The sequence below is a fragment of the Acinonyx jubatus genome, chromosome A1 (assembly GCF_027475565.1).
Source record: "Acinonyx jubatus isolate Ajub_Pintada_27869175 chromosome A1, VMU_Ajub_asm_v1.0, whole genome shotgun sequence".
In the NCBI taxonomy this organism is placed as follows: domain Eukaryota; kingdom Metazoa; phylum Chordata; class Mammalia; order Carnivora; family Felidae; genus Acinonyx; species Acinonyx jubatus.
Genome location: NC_069380.1, coordinates 69,923,649 through 69,937,514, shown reverse-complemented (window position 1 = coordinate 69,937,514; position 13,866 = coordinate 69,923,649). Strand labels below are relative to the sequence as shown.

At 43.9% G+C, this 13,866-nt stretch overlaps 1 protein-coding gene across 1 annotated transcript in view; it reads right to left on the bottom strand.

Moving 5' to 3' along the window:
* Positions 1–8,720: 8,720 nt before the first annotated feature.
* Positions 8,721–13,866, bottom strand: part of CLYBL (citramalyl-CoA lyase) — a 261,550-nt gene continuing 256,404 nt past the window's right edge. The window contains exon 9 of the mRNA XM_053217496.1: positions 8,721–10,509. The gene's annotated coding sequence lies outside the window, so the exon portion shown is untranslated. The remainder of the gene's footprint in view (positions 10,510–13,866) is intronic.

Genomic DNA, 13,866 nt, shown 5'->3' with positions numbered 1-13,866 from the left:
AACATCACCATGAATGAAGTTCAAGTGGCTCCTATTGACAAAATAAGGAATACTGTTCATCGTCAGTATCACGCAAATTCTGAAGTCTTTGAGCACCTTGAGCACAAATTTGAGGTCCTTGGGATATCGGGATATCCCTATCAAGTTAAATCAGCATGATCTATCTACATTGTATATGGTTTGAGTAAGAGGCTGAATTTGAGATGTGCCTAATGTTTCATTTATTTATAATCACCCTGCAAATGCCTGCAGTATGTCCCCACTCCCAACTGTATTCATTTCTCCCTTCGAAGGCTGGAGCACACTTCAGGTTAGTGAATAATAACCAGTAAATCCTCTGTTATAATGGCTGCAGATAGGAGTGTAGCATTTCATTTTCTGTCAACTTAGCAAACATTTTTAAAACAAGATTTAGGGGCACCTGGGTGGCTCAGTTGGTTAAGTGTCTGACTTTTGATTTCAGCTCAGATCATAATCGTGTCGGTGGTGAGTTTGAGCCCCACGTTGGGCTTTGTGCTGTCAGTCCAAAACCTGCTTAGGATTCTCTTTCCCTCTCTCTCTGCCCCTCCCCTGCTCTCTCTCTCTCTCAAAATAAATAAATGAACTTAAAAAATAAAAATAAAAACAAGATTTAATATTTTTTTGCAACTTGCAAGTCTACATAATTTTATCCTAAAAAGAAAACTAGTGTTTTCTATATTTTGGGGATTCTATCACATAGTTTTTTGTTAACTCCAGATGTTGGCTTGAAAAAGTAGGTTTTAAGATGACTGCTAGTGGTTTCCAGGCATTTTTTCAAATATATCCCATTTCTAAAATACACAGAAAAGTGATACGTTGGCTTTCTTAAAGGATTTGCCAGAGATTATACCCTTCAAGTAAAGTGATCCTGAATTCAGCTTGGTTGTCAGTTTCATTAAGAAGGAAGTAGCTCATCTCATATAAATATTCTTCAACAACGCCCTGTGATGCTGACAGTCATGCTTTTTAGGAGCACCCAGACAGGGGACCTTTCTAACTACAGCTGGAAATAGTCTAAGATGAATTAATTTGTTATCTTAGAGTTAATAGTGGTAGGTGTTAAGAAAAGACTTCTTTGTGTGTCTGTGTTTTTTCTTGGATAGCAAAGTGAAATCTGTAGAGCTGGGTGGGGGCTTTGTGACAGTGACAGGTTTAGCAGACTCTCAGTGCCACCCTGAAAGGAGACAATACCTATATTCTCGACCTCACATTCCTTATTTTATGCCAAACCTAATTGGTAGCACTGTAGTTATATATTTAAGAAACATGTACTTCTTGTTCTTTATGGCTTAGCAGAAATTTCCTTCCCTCAGAAGTAAGGTATTTTTGAAATGGTCTATTGGCTGGAAAGTTATGGGTCAGGGATGTGCCTAGGATCAGCTGGTTCAGGTAAGGATGAAGAAAGAAAGTTTTGAAGATGTTAGAACTGTGGTCGACATCTTGGGCTGTCAGCTCGGAGAACTAGTAAAGTGGAGAAAAATAGTTTTATTCTCTAATAGAAATATGGTGTGGGCTGGAAGAATATTTAAGAATTAGGTGATCAAGACTTTGAAATGGATAGTTGAAGCACAGTTGTCAACATTTTGTTGCAGTCATTCATATAAAAATCTGAATCATATATTAACTCTAAATGGATGGCACACTGGGGCACCTGGCTGGCTCAGTCAGGGGAGCATGCAACTCTTGATCTTGGGGTCGTGGGTTTGAGTCCCACGTTGGGTGTAGAGATCATTAAAAATAAGTAAATAAATGAACTAAGTGGATGGAATACTTCTTAGTTTACCAAAATTATGAAGTTGTTGCTAGGAAAATGATGTGATCTGAGCATTAGGTAATGAGATTGATCTCAGATGACCAATCTGGTCATGGGCTATAAGGACTTTTGTGTGTTTTGGGGTCGGAGCAGGGGAGGGCTTTGAAGGTAACTGTTTTTAGGGTGCTCTGTGTTAGCCAGGAGTCAAGAGAATTTGCCTTCTGTTTGCTATGTCTGAGTTTGAATTTGGTTCTTCATGGATTCTGTGTAAGATTTTAATGCAAGAAAGAATGTCTGCATGAAAGCACTTTGGAGGGGTACTTGAAATGAAGGTGGGAGCCATTTATCTGGCATAGAGATTCTTCTAGATGCTTCTTCTGGACAAGAGAGAGCTACTACTGGAAAGGGGCAGATGCAGGGAATCAGCAAAGGGAATCTCCTGGAAAATGGGGATATGAGCTGGTCTCACTTACTCAGATTCCCAGATATGGGAGCCAGGGAGCATTTCTGGAAGGGGCGACTACAACACCACTTTCTTTCCTGTCAGAGTACCTGAAGTGCAGATTGTACCACAGATGGCCAAATCAATGCCACACTTCTTTCTGGAAATTTAAGGCCATGGAGATGAGGAAAGAGATGTAGAGAGCAAAGATGGAGAATGGGATAAAAGTGAAGAATTTAGGGGTGTCTGGCTGGCTCAGTCAGTGGAGCATGTGACTCTTGATCTTGGGGTCATGAGTTCAAGTCCCCCATTAGGCGTGGAGCTTACTTAAAAAAACAAAAGAAAGCAAAACATTGAAGAGTTTATACAGTGCTTCCCAACTTGTTATACACTGTGGCACACCGAGAAAATAATGTTTTTACAGTGACTGGGAAGCTCTTGGCAGGAGATGACCAGCTTAGAAGTTCCAACCATTCCTGGCCCTGTCCAGCCACCAGAGGGCTGAGGGGATCGGAGACCCAGGCACACCCTATCCATGCATGTTGATTGGGGAAACCCTATTCTAGTGAACATCATGAATATACAGAGTGATAAGATGGAGGTCATAGAGCCCTCTGAGAATCTGATTCAAGTTATATTTCCTCTCCCCAGAAACACCACAATTGTACATACACACAGAATTTTGCCCAAAATTTCCAGAGACTCATAAAATCACTCAAGTCCACTTCGGGACCTCAGAACGAGAACTCTTGCTTTAGATAATTGATCAGAGAAAGAGTGTTGCTGAAGAAATGAAGGCAAAGGATAAATTCAGCAACTTGGACCAAAAGTCCACCTAAAGAATGATAGAATCACACTCTTGGGGTTTTCCATGGCCCTTTCTATAAAGCTCTGGCTTTGGAAATGGTTCAAAGGCTGGGGACACCAAGCAGAAAAGATCCAGGTAATTAGATCCAAACAACCGAGCGCACCACAGTGGCTGAGCAGATCGCTGAGCTCCACGTTGCCTATGTTTTAAAGGCATTGATGTTAACTTGGTCAGGATGACTATTTGGTAAATGGTCAGTTCACTGGTACAGTTTAGTTTCTGAATCTCTTCCTTCCCAACATTTTTCAAAGGGAACATTCTCTAATTCCTCAATATGTGTGGTGGAACCAGGAGGGTGTGGCAAAGCCCTTCCACGGACTTCCAAGCTTGATGGAGCCTGCTTGGGCCCTTGGCCCTAGGACTCTACTGCTTGGTTCATAATCAGTTTTTCTGAGGGACTCAGCAGTCCTTGCCCAAATAAGCCCATATGCACCCTCAAAGTACCTAGAGTGGGGAGATGATGGGGACTCAAAACAAGACATTTGGGGCTAAATGCCTTACTAATTATTTCTGAAACAAAAAAACCAGCTCTCAAAAGACTAAATGGTGAGTAAGGGATAGAGCGGCAGTGTTACCTTGAATAATGTATGACTTCTGCTAGTTTACTCTTAGGTCTCACATCACTTGAAAGTTGTCTCTTTGCAAAATACAGCCTGGAGGGAAATTTTGCCAGTGTCGTGCTCTAGTGAGTTAATATGCATTTAAACAGTTTTATAACAGATTATTTACCAACGGGAACAGAATGCCTTGGCACGAGATGCCTTTGAGAGAGCTGTCCTAGTGCGCTAGCTAATTCCATATTTCAAAATAATTTCCACATACTTCCTACTTCCTGTAGGTGCTCTCAAACTCTTCCCTCTACTGGTGAAATGAAAAAGTGACAAGTAGGTGAGATTATGTTGCCCTCTGGTGTCAGCCAACCCAAAAGAAAGAGCTAGAACTCGGGAAGGGGATAAGAGGTAGACAGAAGATAAAAAGAAGACACTCCATACCTGGAGAAAGATGGAGACATGGAGAGGGAGGGAAATGGAGAGAGAAGATGGGAAATGAGTATGGCATCCATTCCCCCTGGGTCTTCTTCTCACTGGTGGATGATGGGATTTCAATTCCCCCTTGGCTGAGAAGGAGAATGATACCACCATGGTTATTCATCGAATAAATCTAGTGTCTCTGTGATCTGTGATGAGGAAGAGTAGGTTCATGGAAGGATGGGACTTGGCCTTTCCTCTTTGGGGAACCAATGGGGAAGAGAACCGGGTGGTGGCCAACCTTCAGAACTGCAGATACCTATCCTGACCCACCTCTTCTTTGAGATGGAGACCGACCCTAGATTTCTATTCCTTTTAGGGATTCTACCAGTAATCCCCAAGGCAGGCAGGGCTTCACTGTCTAGCCCTTTAGTATATGCCTGGGCTTGAGAGTCTTTTGGGGAGAAGGGTAGTGGCAGTACCACTGGCCCCTAGAGCTCCTCCTCACCCCAGCCCTTCCCCTCTTGCCATATTACCAAGCTTTGTCCACTCTTTGGCTGTGCTTGCCAGAGCACGTGAACAGAGTATGGTTGGCTCGTCCAACCTATTTAATCTTGAGTCATTTCGGGATGTCTGTCCTGTCACTGATTTTTGGTGTCCTGTATAGGGGCAGGCATTATGTCTTCTTGCTGCAAACTGTGGAAAGTCAGTGGAATATTATTAATGACTTTTTTTTTTACAGAAACAAACAATTAATGACTTTAAAGAATTAATGAGGGGGGCGCCTGGTTGGCTCAGGTGGTAGAGCATGCAACTCTTGATCTTGGGGTTGTGAGTTTAAGCCCCACATTGGGTGTAGATATTACTCAAAAATAAAATCTAAAAAGAAAAGAAAAGAAAAGAAAAAGAATCAATGGAATCCTAGAGCAAAAATGTGGGCAAAGTTTGGGCAGACGCATGGGGAGGTCAAGTATTCCATCTTTGGTCAAGACTAGAGGAGATAACAGAGCCATGGAAAGGAATCCTTTGGGCAGAGAGCCCTGTGGGGGAAAGGAGAACACCAGGATGTCTGGTTAACGGGAAAGAGGCAGGAGGTAGGGCAAAGGAGAAAAGTAAAGTTGGGAGAAGAAGGATCCATCAGGTGCAAGTTCTTATTGTAGATTCTCTTGATTTCTTCAAATCTTAGTTCAAAAGACAGTAAAGTTGGGACTTCTGATGTATTCCTCAGGCTGGCAGAACTCTTGAGTGAAAGAGGATTAAAAATCTAGATCCTAGGGGCGTCTGGGTGGCTCTGTCGGTTGAGTGTCCGACTTCGGCTCAAGTCAGGATCTCACGGCTCCTAAGTGCTAGTTCGAGCCCCATGTCCAGCTCTGGGCTGACAGCTCAGAGCCTGGAGCCTGCTTCAGATTCTGTCTCCCTCTCTGTACCCTCCCCTGCTAGAGCTCTGTCTTGCTCTCTTTCTCTCAAAATAAATAAACATAAAAAAAAAATCTAGATCCTAGCACCTGGTAAATTCAAGACATTATCGAAATGAATGAATGTAATATTGCGACTGATTTTATTATTGGTTTTCAAACAGAAGGCACGTGTATGGGTGGTAATAATAGAAAAAGGGAAAACATTACTGACGCCCCCTCTCCCCAGCTACATCCAAGTAAGAAACTCAGGTTCAGGCTAGTTAAGAGTTTTAGAAACTATGAAAGACTGGAAATCACAAGAGAAATCTAGAAAAGAAAACCAGTGGAATAATTTTCAAAAATAGCTAATTCATAAATGTGTAAATTATTTTAATTTATTTAGTCATTATGCAATTGAAACACAAATCGGCATAGTGATTTCCCCAAATTCTATAGGCAAGGCAATACACAGGGGATTGGGCCGGGTACCCCACTGGGAACTTCCTGTTTCTACCCCCATATATCTTTCCCACAGGTGAGAATGCTTAGTTAATGCATATGAATACCTGGGATTGGCTTTTAGGGCAAAGAAAGTGCAAAAGGACACTGTGATGTGATGTGATGTGATGTGGGGTGGGGTGTGTGTGTGTGTGTGTGTGTGTGTGTGTGTGTGATCCTACCCATTTTACACAGGTGCCTTCCAGGAAGTATGTGCTTTTGAACTTCAGGTCTTTGAGCACCCATCCACCTCAAACCACTTGCCTCGCATTTGCTCCCTCAGAGCACATCGTGGCTTATTCGTCCAGCACTGGCTTTGCCTGTAACCTTAGTGCGCTCTTCTAGAAAAAGATGCTTTATTACATTCAGACTAGGTTGTTCCTTAAGAAGTTGGTTTGTTTGGGCTCATTTTATTTGTCAAAATAGGAGATAGGCCGCTATGGAGCAATCATTTTGTGAAACCTTTCTCCACCCCCACCCCCACCCTCCCCATCTTTCTTTGTAAGTCAGAGCGATTTTGTATCACCCAAGCAACAAAGTGATTTACGCATGAAAGAGAGGGACAATCTATTCTAATGGTTAAGAGGCAGTAAAAAATATTTATGTGTGCCTGGCTGATGTTGACTTTTGGAGAGCAAGCGTTCACTTGTAAAGCGAAAGCTGGGGGTAAATGTAAGATAGAAAGGCAGCCTTTGGGGTTCTAATTCTGAACACAGATTTTCTTAGGAAAAAAAATTATCTCCATTGTTTTGGTTTCAGATTCTGCATTTGTCAGACGGAGTTGTTAGCTTTGAGTCTTCCGTCAACATTGCTGGGAGGAGTCGTAGCTGACTTTCCTAAGGCTGTTTCTCAGACCCAGGGGTGGGGGGGCTTGGAGGTTGGCAGTCTGGGGAGAGGGGATGGGGCGGTGCTAGGCGGCTCCCTGGGGCACGGGTTGGGGGGTGGGGCAGGCTGTTGAATCTGAACTCTTCTGAGGCCTCAGCTTTTCCTTTTATCTTCCTTAGTCTCTCAAGTAATAATGCCCTTGTGAAGCAAAATATTTTTTAAATTAAAAAACAGCAGATGGTTGTGTATGCTTGTCTCGTTTTCCTGCCAGCATCCTGCACCTCACAGAACCCTACCTGCAGCCTTGGGTGTGCAGCAGATTTAGGGCTGATGGGTCGGATTGTAATCTGCGTGCACCCCAGCTGATGAATCGGTGGTAAAGCTTTGCTCGGTAATATTTGTACGGAAAATGCAATGTTTGCACAATAAAGCTCTCCAGATTTTTTAAGCCGTAGGAGTGAGGCCAGTTTACAATCAATGATAACAGGTTTCCCGCGCTGCCATTACCACAAATAGTATCTTATTTCAGCAAAATGGTGGCAGTCAGCGGGAGGTCCAACAATGCAGATTTTAATCAGAAAATTTAATTTTATATACAATTCACAGTTTGTGCACGGTGAGAAATGTTTCTCACTGCATGAACTTTCGGGACTAGGCTCTGAGCAAAAGGAGTTTCAATTTATGTAACGCCTTTCTCAGCAAACAATGCCCCAAAGCACTTGCTGGTAATATATGGCTCGTGCTGCTGCTCAGGAAGCTACTGCGGCAGTCTTTCTTAAAATTACCCAGGATATTTATTTGGAGCAATTAAAAGAAGCACTACATTCCACACAAATCCGTTTTTAATGCAGACATTAAATTGGCTGATGGTTCAACGCGGACTCTGTGAGACTGCTACCGCCTGGTCCGCTCTCTGCCCAGATTTGCTCCCTTGTAAGGCAACTTTCCGCCCGGGCTCATTTCATTTTCCCAGTTAACTTGTAAAACTCTCAGAAGAGAAGTCTATAATGTTGACAGGGCCTTTACATGAAGGGCCCTGGATTTGGAGGAGTTGAATCGTAGGCCTGGCCCAGGAAGTAGTGGACACAGGGAGGAGAGGAAGGTCACACGCTGTCCCGCAGATGACCCAGAAATGCCAGCCCTTGACTAATTTGCTGTTCTTGAGCAGAAGCGGGGGCTAAAGGGTGCCAGGCTGCTTTCTCTAGAAGGACAGCAGGACCTGCTCCTCTCTGTGAGGGTGGGGGGATATCACTCACATACTTGGTAAGAGCAGGCAAAGAGTCAGAGAGAGGAGGCGGAGGGGAGAGGCAGGCAGAGGGAGAAGGCCATGGCTAAGCTTTACAGGGCACAACCCTTCCATTTGAGGAAGGGACAGGAAGCGGTAATTGAGTCTTCCATACCAAGGTCCAGTGGAAGGAGGTAATGAGAGTGGCTCCAGAAATGGAAAGTCTTAGGTAAGTCAGCCCCTCATTAAGAGGAGCTGGAGAAGGTGGACAGGTGGGATGTCATCCACCTGGTCTCACCCTTGGTCCCCGCCAGGAGAAGACACCTCTCCGCTTAAGAGAGCAAAATGCCCCCTCCATTGTTCCCTAATAGGGTCTGTGATGGAGTCCTTGCATGCACCTTGGGGAATCCCTTCACTGTCCATCCCCCAAACTGGTCTTCACCTCTTCCCCAGTGTTGGAGCCTCTGTGACCTTGAGTTCACAGACAGTTAGTCTTGTGTTAGGGGGAGAGGGAGGTAACAGTGGCCTCAACAGGAGCATCCCAGCCCTGTTTTATATTATGCTGGGACCTGGGGATGAAGTCATGAAGGCACTGTGACGGGCTGGTGGGAAGACAGAGCTGGGCTTAGCAATATGGCATGTGCCATTTACTGGGAGGTTGCTCTGTTACTCCAGCAGAGAGAGAGAGAGAGAGAGAGAGAGAGAGAGAGAGAGAGAGAGAGAGATCCCATTTTCCCAGGAAGAATCAGATTCTGAGACTCAGAGAAGTTAAGTAACTTGCTTAGCTGAGGTCACAGAGGGCCGTGGACACACAAGGGAGGGCAGAGTAGGACCAGCTCCATTAGTGTTCTCTCAGGAGTGGGGTCTGGCAGGGCATTTCAGGAGCTGGCCTTCAGTCCTGGGAGCAGGCAGTTCCACTGTGGCTCCGCAGCAGGGTGCCTGGAAGGGAAGGCTGTCCTGTGTTCCCAGGGGGAAACTAACCCTGAGGCTAACCTTAAGATAAGTTTTAGGCCAGAGATACAATAGGCCCTGGTTAGTAGTCAATGCCTGGGGCCCTGTTTGGAAAATAATGTAGAGCCTGAATCTAGACTCAGTGGGAAAGGATACTGAGGTTGATTAGCAACGTCTGTCCTCCCTCGACCAGGGAGGAGGGAGTAGTGGTTGTTTAGAATGGATTTGCAATCCTGGTTTAGGTACCCTGGCTTTGAGGATTTTTTTCATTCTGTCAAATGCTCATTATTTTCCATACACAGATAGGAATCTCACCTCTCCTTCCCTATTAACCTGAGCCCATAGCTTTGGAGTTGCATTTGGTCATGCATCTTATCTGGGGAGAATATTCAGGCATGCACAGAGAAAGTCAGAGAGTTCTTAATGAGAGTCAAATTCAAAGAAGACAGGAAAGATTTATTTCGCATATATTTATGATGGTACGAAGTATGAGCTTGGCACTTTCCTAAGTGTTTTACAGATATTAACTCAATTATTCTTTATCAAAGGCCTATAAGATAGGTCTCCGTATTATCCTCATTTTACAAATGGAATGATTAAAGCCCAGAGAGGCTAAGCATCTTGTCCAAGGTCACACAGCTTTGTGAATTCAAGCAGTCCAATGCCAGAGTCTATGTGACTAAATTACAGGGTGTTGCCTCTCTGCAGTGTACATATTTCTGTTTTGCTTTCCATGTGGTATCGTGCTTTCTGTGCTTCATGCTGGTTTTCCAGACTAGATTGGGAAGTTGTAAAGTAAGGGATTATGTGTTACTGAGTATAAGCACCTGAAACAGGAGGAACTTCAGGAGGAACTAAGACATGAGTACGGACGATCAGTAAGATGACTGTAGGAATCAGTCACATCGTGTTTGAGTCTTTCTCTATTTGTGGGTCTGGCTCCACCACCAGGGTGAGCTGCCCAGGGGAGGGACCCGGGTTACATATCTTCATATCCCCAGCGTCTAACACAATAGAGAGGAGATCATCTTTCCTTTGTTTCCTACTTCATTAACTGATTCATTGATTCACTCAACAAAAATGTATTAAGGGCAAGCACCATGCTGGATGCCAGGAACGAACAAGTAGACAGCCCTTCTGTCTCTGTGGTTTGATTCCTACCTCGCAAGAGAATGTGTACAAAAATGATGTTGACTTTCTTGAAATGGGACACATTTGTCTATTTTACCAAAAACAACAGGAAGTTACATATCATTGCAAGCTATCGAGTCCCTCCTTATTGTCGTGTGTGACTAAGTAAAGTTGCAAACAGTCACTTTATTCCGATTTTACTTACCAAAGGCAGTGGTCGTCCCGATTAGTCAGATCTAATACTTACAGTTAAGAGAAAGCTCTTCTGGTGTAGGTAGAGCTGGTGGAAGAATTATCGGGCTCCCACGATGCGAGGTAGGGTTGTTTCTGCCCCTTTTGTTATAGGAAAAGCTTCAAGCATTATTAAGTGATGACAGACAGGATACTTGGCTTCTGGTATTTCTTTGAAGGCCGGCCTGTAGCGTGCTGCCTGGAAGCAGGAATGATTCCACAAATGGTCAGGGAGCCACCTAAACCGCCCTTCACACCAGGTCAAGGTGTGGAAACAGTGCAGTTGGGCTCCACCCTGGAAGGAGAGCTGGCGTGGACCGTTACAGTTTCCAGAGTCCCTTCTTCTACCCCCAAGGCAGTATCTCAAAAATTCCCTCAAACTGCTTTTCCCATTCTCTGAGGCTATTAAGTGCATCAGAGATCCTTCCTTATAGAGAAGGAAAAGGGTCTTCCCAAGAACCCACAGGGAGTGGGGGCCAGATTTCTTGCAAATCCTGGGTGCTTTCCACTCCCGAATACAGCTGAGCCCACTGTCCCCCTGGAAGCCCATGCCAGTCTTGGCAGCAGGATGTGTCAGATGATATGGAAACTACTTGCTGGGGCCTCTCTTTTCAGGGTCTTCTGGGTGTGACCATATAATGATCGAAAGCAGTGTTTCAACAGACTTATTTGTAATTAGCTCCAAACTTAGTTTTTAAAAAATCGATATGTATTTATTTTTAAGATTTTATTTCACATACTTTTTAATGTTTTATTTATGAGAGCCAGTCTGTGCATGTGCATGCACACACACACACACACACACACACGCACGCGTGAGTAGGGGAGGAACAGAGAAAGAGGGAGAGAGAAAATCCCAAGCAGGCTCTGCTCTGACAGCGAGACTCGATCTCATGAACCGTGATATCATGACCCAGCCCAAAATCAAGAGTCGGATGCTTTACTGACGGAGCCACCCAAGTGCCCCTAAGATTTTATTTTTAAGTAATCTCTCCACCTGATGTGGGGCCCGAACTCACAACCCCGAGATCAAGAGTTGCATGCTCCACTGACTGAGGCAGCCAGGTTCCCCCAAAATTTGATATGTATTTAATGAAAAATTTGAAAATATAAAAATGTAAAACGAAGAATCTTACCATTTAAGCACAGTAATTGCTAACATTTTGCTGTACTTCTGATTGCTTTTTAATATAGTTGGAATCACACTGTAATAATAATAGCAGCTAACATCTGTTGAGGGCTTACTCTGTGTTGGGTACTGTTCTTTGTATGTCTTATCTCATTTAAGCTTCCTGTCAAATTATGAGGTAGCTACTATTTTTACTCCCATTTCACAGAAATTAAAACTGAGGCATAGGGAGGTGAGTACCAGCAGTAGATAATAAGCAGTAGAACCATGCCATCCATTTCCAGACTTTGCATATGAAGCTTGGTATCTGTTTTTGAACTTAACTTTATATTAAAAGCACTTTCTTATTTTCCTTAGAAACACCAGCTTTTGGGGCTGCCTAATATTCCATCAAATAAATGTCCCATCATTTACTTAAGCACACCTCAATAATCTAAATAATACCACCATGAATTAAGTAGTCTTTGTGAATGAGGCTTTTTCCACATTTAGGATCACAAAATTTCCTGAGGATAAATTCCCAGATCTAGATTAAAAAGCTGCAAGAAAGTGACGATAAGTTTGTTGGGACATGCTGCCCAATATCTTCCAAGAGGACTGCATCTGGTCACACAGACACTGGCCATGGGGGTGCTGGCCCCGGAGGTTACCTGAACAGAAAATGATTGATTGATTGATAGGCAAAAACATATTGTTTTCAGCAGTTCTTCCTTGCCATGAAAAATTTTTAATCTTTTTTTAACATTCGTTTTCTTGGCTGTGTGAGAATTTACCTGTAAGGTATTTGTAAGTTTCTTCCTGTCTCTTCCTATTTTCTTTTTCTTTTTTTTTTTTTTGGTCTCAGATCTGGAGCTAGGTTCTTGCTTCATCTGTGGGTTTGTTATAAGGGATAATAAAGAGTAATTAGAACAGAATGGGGGTGGAAGGAACCAGAATAAGAAAGGTCTCAACTGCCCACCCTGCTTTCACTCCTGACAGAACTCCTGGACCACAGAGGACTTAGGGCCAACTCTAGGATTACCCTCTTAGCCTTCATGAACACAGTGACATCACCACAGGCACGTAATAGAAGCTCAATAAATGCCTGCTGGAGGAGTGAATCAATGAACTGTTCTATTTCTGTCTGCCATACGCAAACCTACCCTCTCTAGCGACTCTATAGCCTGAATCACTGTCAGCACTCCCTTTGGTTAAAAAAAAAAAAAAAAAAAAAAAGGTTTGCATCTGTGATCCCAGGTCCTGGCCTTATTAGGATCCTAGAGGAGTGGCCAACCAGAGGTCTTTTAGCCCAAGGCAAAGAACTGAGATCAAAGCCTCTTGGATCTGTCCCAGGAGGTCCTTGCCTGTGAAGAGGACCAGGACTTCTTCCCTTTGTGACCTGTGAGCTTGCCAATCCTGATGCCATCCCTCACGGGCAAAGTGGGAAAAGAGGCAGGTTAGGGAAGTGAGGAAGGTGAGGGAGGTGATGTTCCTGGGGGAGGCTGGGTGATGATAAGTGTTTACAAAGATGGCTCACAGGCCTGTGGAGCCCTCCGGCCAGCTGAGGCTTCTCCCTGTAAGGAGCCCTTGCTCAGCATGGTCTTTTCTGCTCTCTTGGGGTATCAGGGGTGACAGCTAAGCTCACTCCTGCCTTTCCAGGGGGGCTGTGGGACTCACTCAGATGAGCTATTACTTGACATCCCTGACCCCATTTCTATAAAAACTGTACAATGTAAAATTTAGGTGTTTGAGGTCTTCAGATGACACAAATACTGCTTTTTGCCTGTAAGTTTTAAATGTCAAAAAAAATTGCAGAATATTAGTCATGAAGTATGACGCTGCCAATGGTGAAGTCAAACTTTTAAAAAATTATTTATTTATTTAAAGTTTATTTTTATTTGAGAGAGTGAATGAGAGCGGGGGAGGGTCAGAGAGAGAGTGAGCAGAATCCCAAGCAGGCTCCTCACCGTCAGCACAGAGGCTTGAATTCACAAACCGTGAGATCATGACCTGAGCCCAAACCAAGAGTCAGATGCTTAACCGACTGAGCCACCTACGCACCCCTCAAACTTTTTTTTAAATGTTTATTTATTTATTTTGAGAGAGAGAGTGAACACACTTGTGCAAGCTGGGGAGGGGTAGAGAGAGAGACTCCCAAGCAGGGTCTGTGGTGTCAAGGGAAAGCCCCACTTGGGGCTCGATCCCACAAATCCTGGGATAATGCCCTGGGCTGAAATCAAGAGATTTACACCTAATCAAACTGAGCCAGCCAGCCAGGCACCCCTGTATGAAGAGGACAAACTTTTAAGTAAAATGTACAGGAGGGCAGCCATCCATGTAAATGTACCTTATTTTAAAAATTAAGTGTAAGACATTTTAAGACTATGATTATACCAACCTCTTCTGTGAATCAGCCAGGGATGTGAATGTGTATAATGTTAGAAAGTA